The sequence below is a fragment of the Zea mays genome, chromosome 8 (assembly GCF_902167145.1).
Source record: "Zea mays cultivar B73 chromosome 8, Zm-B73-REFERENCE-NAM-5.0, whole genome shotgun sequence".
In the NCBI taxonomy this organism is placed as follows: domain Eukaryota; kingdom Viridiplantae; phylum Streptophyta; class Magnoliopsida; order Poales; family Poaceae; genus Zea; species Zea mays.
This window is the reverse complement of record NC_050103.1, coordinates 73,598,300-73,603,701: the sequence shown is the minus strand read 5'-3', so window position 1 is coordinate 73,603,701 and position 5,402 is coordinate 73,598,300. Positions and strand designations below refer to the sequence as shown.

General features: G+C 43.3%; 1 long non-coding RNA gene across 1 annotated transcript; it reads right to left on the bottom strand.

Moving 5' to 3' along the window:
• Positions 1 to 486: 486 nt before the first annotated feature.
• On the bottom strand, positions 487 to 1,551 carry LOC103635352 (uncharacterized). Its single transcript, XR_002749004.2, has 3 exons — positions 1,476 to 1,551; positions 942 to 1,029; positions 487 to 749 (listed from the first exon to the last, which is right to left on the bottom strand). It is a non-coding gene; the product is annotated as an uncharacterized lncRNA (long non-coding RNA).
• Positions 1,552 to 5,402: the final 3,851 nt, after the last annotated feature.

Sequence of the window (5,402 nt, the reverse complement as noted above, 5' to 3'; positions counted from 1 at the left end):
AGTCGACCGTTGCACGTAGGTAGCCGTTGCTCCGCTGGCACACCAGACAGTCTGGTGGTACACCGGATAGTCCGGTGAATTATAGCGGAGCTGCGCCTGAGAAACCCAAAGCTGAAGAGTTTGAGGTCGATCCTCCCTGGTGCACCGGACACTATCCGGTGGCACACCGGACAGTCCGGTGCGCCAGACCAGGGCACACTTCGGTTTCCTTTGCTCCTTTGTTTTGAACCCTTTCTTTTAACTTTGTATTGGTTTGTTGTGAACCTTTGGCACCTGTGGAACATATAATCTAGAGCAAACTAGTTAGTCCAATTATTTGTGTTGGACAATTCAACCACCAAAATCATATAGGAAAAGGTTTGACCCTATTTCCCTTTCAGAAACATTGTACCTAGAAATAATAATGTAATGTCAGCCATTTATCGAACACTTAAAAACTCTAGTTCATCTATAGACCTGATATAGATAATAAGGAAGCTCGAGACATTGGTCAAGTTAATTTCAACTTATAAATCTGTTGCAAAATAGTATGGCTACACAAAGAAACATAATTACAATTAAAGACAACTCATCCTAGAATTTAAAACTTCCTCTCATTTAACCATAGCATCTTCTAATCACAGTTGAAAATACCTAAAACGTGGACGGTGTCAAGCCTGTCGAATGTGACACCAGAGGCAGGCTGGTGGTCTTTGCCCTCGCTGATCTAGCAAAGGACATGGAAGCGGTGCTCATTGACCAAGACGTCGCTGCATGGATTATGTGAAAGAGGCAAGGTTGAAGGTTATGCTCCATTGACTGAAGTAACTTGATGAGCTAATTCCATTTGGTGGAATCACATATGGAAATTGCATTGTACTTGAACAATACTTAGATTAATAAGCTCAATAAGCTCATAAATAAAATGTAGGCTCATAAATAAAATGACAAGTGTGACAGACCTTTTAGGAAAATAAAATCTTGAGATATGCACTGCAGTTCCTGCGCACACTGGCACGTCAAACCCAAGGCAATCGACTCCGATCACTGCTGCAATATGTGAAAACAAAAATGGGCAATGTTTTAGTGCTTCAGGTCCATCATCATTGTACATAAAAAGTGTTGTCAATCTATGCAATCAACTATCATGCAGTTATGTTCATTGTTTCTCCTTAACTAAGATACTGCAATTGATAGAAAATTGATACTCTAGCTACAAGAATTGTGATATTCATATTCACTTACATGGACAATGTATACAACAAAAGGAGACATGAAAACATCATTAAATCTTTCCTAGGAGAAGCCCATGCTAATTTAGAATTCACTATGTTGCAGCCCTAACCTCATATGTAGTCATCACCATGACATGGTGGATCAAGAGAAGAACAAGCAAGATAAAAAGATCATTGCATTGTGAGAAAAACACGACCACGACATGGTGTATAAATACATAATTAATCTAATGAGATGTGGGTAGAGTTTATCAGTAATACCACAACTATGTTATCCTCTTTGTCGAAATCTAATGGGACCTGCACAATAAACTTGAGGTTCTTCTCCCTTCCCGCTAAAACAATGCAAGCATATAATTAGTCAAAACACCAATAGGATTGACATAACCGTCCGCATATGTAGTCACACATACAATAAACTGTTTTAGTGTAATAGCTGATGGTTGTGTTCTCATTTTCATGTACAATAGTTGTGTTTCTATTTTCTCTTTCAAACTATACATGTTACATTCAGATCGAGTTCATGTAATTTTCTAGAAAAATGGAAAGATGACTGCTACCAGACAAGGTGTAAATTATGAAGAACCATACCTGCACAATGAACTTGAGGTTCTTCTCCCTTCCTACTGAAACCATACAAGCATATAATTAGTCAAAATAGCAATAGGTTGGTTACATCCATCTATCGAGTAGAATAATTTAAAAGAAAATAACCAAAGATGATAATAGCTAGCATGAACATAACAAAAAAATTAGACATTGGTGTATGGGAAAGGGAAAATAAAACGGTAATTCTAACTCCACATATTACATTCAGATGATTGTAATGGCATTTTTAACTAAATAATAGGATTGTCCAGAAATTTTAATGGCATTTTTTTCTCGAATATCCAGAGAGCTGTGCATCAACGCAAGGAGAAGAGTGTATAAGAAAACAATACAGACACACAATAGCACTGAATAAAATGAAAAGGCAAACTAACTTAAATAATTGGCCAAATGCAAAATTTGGAACTGTCCTAAAGATTGGAAGTTCATTTCACAAATATTATTCTTACTGTAGGATAGTGTTCATTCATGTCATTAGTTCAAGTGACGAGGCACAAGTGATAAAGAAAATTGTGGAAGGCACAAGTGACGAGGAAAACAAGTTTGAATATAACTACCAATTGCTTAAATGAGTAGTGAATCAAACTGGACAACAGCACAAGCCATTTCTAAGTCATTTTAGAAGTTAATAGAAACCGAATGATCCAATTGAACTCAATGGAGGTAGTTATCGCGACGCATGGTTCTTCGTATCTGCAACATACAAGATATTCCTTTTGGAATTGTAAGCAAGACCCTATAATAGGTGGCAAGGAATAGTTGTATGACTTTACATGCATGACAAGAGAAAGTTCAGATCATGAAGATTTAAATAATTTTGTCTCAAGAAAGATAGGCATAATAAAAAGAACATCAGTTCATAACTTCAGAGCATGCAGACTCAGGACATGACAACACATAATACTCATTCAATTTAGCAGCAATTGCATATGGATGACTACTATTGCCAAGTTATCTCAAACGTTAAGAGCTCATAGCATGTTTATGTAAGAGCGATATCTATTGCATGGAAATAAGAGTTGTTTCTTCCCCTGAGGGTGGTCAAATAGGGCAGCATCAAATTGGCCATTCAACAATCCTTTCTCAGAACTCCCAACTTGACATATGAACTGCCCTTCCAAGTTGGTCACCACTTTAATCACAGAAGAGAGAAGTAAGGCTTTAGTAGTAAAAAGAACAAAAATCAATTTTCTAAGATAAGCAAACAGTCTAACTGATGTGCCATATTTATTCAATTGAACTTGAGGTCACAAGTGTACTTTGCTTTCCCCCAATTTTTTCAACGCTAATCCCTACTATGAACAGCTAGCTACACGCAATCCGGCATCAAACACATGAATTTTGGAACAACGATGTACATACCCGCATCACATGCCGCTCGCTCTAACCTTCAGATCGGTTGCAAACAAACTCTCGTCGTCCTATCCTCCAAACATAAAACATATTAATACATATGTATGTATATATATGACACAAACAACAACACAGGAAAAAAGAAGGGGACAACAACAAGAATCAATTTGTTACTATGCGTCATCCCTAGGTCTGGTGTCTTGGACGTAATCATCTACTTCCATGTTAATTAACCTCTTCTCTAGCCCTCCTCTTCTTTTAGCTTCTTTAGAGGCATCTTTTTTAGCCTGCAACATAGTTAGAGGCATCTTTTTTAGCCTGCAACATAGTTCCAGACTCACGTGTCCAACCCAACTTGCCAATTGAGTCACCAAAATCGAGATGGGCACAAGATCTGAGGAACATAAGAAGCAACACGAAGGGAGAGAAGAAATGAACCAAGAGCAAAAAGGCGCACCTCCTTCCTAACAAGGTTCTAGATCCTTACGTGTTCTTCTCCTGCGAGCTTCGCATCGCGTTGACCAGCGCGCACCACACGCAGATCGATCAGCACATACCGCGGTTCACCAGCGAGGAAGGACGTAAGCACCAGGGACCGGGAACACGACCCTCCATCGGCCTCAGCCTAGGTTCATGCAGACCCTCCATTATCCTCAGCGTCGTTGCGATGGCAACGGATGGCCCATCCCTAGCCTCATCTGTGCCTGCCATCGGGCGGAGAGAGCAGTGCTCATGCCATCAGGGAGGGAGGGGGGCTCTACCTCGGTGTCGTGGACTCCGCGGCGGCCACCACGCCTAGCTGCAGGATAATTTGCGTGGGACAACATCATCACCCCTGACTTCGAGGCCGGCCAGATACCATTGCGAGGGGGTGGGTGCGGAGAGTGGTGATGACGATGCAAAGCGGACGTGGAGCTGGGCGATGAGGACATGGGCGGACAGGGCACGACGAGAGGAGATGAGGAGGGCTGGTGGGGTGGGTGGGGATGTGGGGAAAGATTTCTGGCGGGGAGATCTGCAATCGCGGTAATGGAGGGCGCGGAGATCTGCATGCGCGGTTCTTGCGGCGCACAACGGGAGCTATAGAGGTGTGCGGCGGGGTCGCACGGGGCACGGGTGCAAGCGGGGGCGCGTGGGGCCATGGTGTCGCCCTGCGCCCACCTTATGTTCCTAATAGTAGTAGGGATATTATATAAACACAACTCAAAGCAACGGTTTTGTCTAGATCACAACATTTTTGTGAATACTTTCTTTTACACTTTGAAACAAAATGTTATCAGAAAAAAAACTTTCATAGCCCAGCAGATAGAAAATTAAACCTAGTGTTCCTTCCGCTCAAGAGGGGTGGGGGATATTGCAATTTACTACAAGCATAAAACGTAACGATTCAAGATTTTTTGTTTGGACCGACGCGAAACGAGCCTTCTCTGGCGAGCAGGAACATATGTTACAAGCACAACGACGTCGCCTTCAGATATCAGTCGTAGTATATGTTATCTTTCCAGAAATGGGAAACGAGCCCCATACTCTACTGCCGTGCCCAGGCGTGCTGTCACGTACGTTCGTTGGCCTCTCATCTCACCCAGAAAAGGAAAAGAGAGAAAACGAAGGCACGCGGGTGCACGGCACGTACGGAGTACACGTATACTATACCAGTGTCACTTTCCCCCCATCGCTTGTTGCACCGGTGCTGCGGCGCGGAAAGACAGAGGACGGCTGGCTGGCTGGCTGGCTGGACGGACGGACTGGACGACCGTGGGAGTACGAACGAGAAGATGGGCGGGGGCTCCTGTCCTGACCTCACGATTTTTTTGGTTTGGTATGGACCGGGCGCCGAGCCGAGATCGCGCGGCGCGGTGGGAATAGTTTAAGGCCGGGGGTGGTGGCGGGCAGCGCCCCACGTCGCGGCCTCACCTCACCACGTATACGCGTGCGAGCCGAGGCCAAGACAAGCGACGGCACTCCGCACTCAGCTTCGCTCCTCGCCATCGATCTTCATCCACGTGAGAGAGAGAGAGAGCATGTGTCGCCGACACCACTATTATGCGGTACCGTAAGATGCATCACCTATATACCGATCTTGTCACCAGTCATACAAACAAAAATGTCACCAATGTCTGGCTCTTTGATGGGGTGTTTGGTCCCTTGAAAAAGTTGAGTCTGTATCAAATTGAATATTAATTATGAGTCTTAAATAGCTCCGTGTACTTATACTTTAGTTCAGTA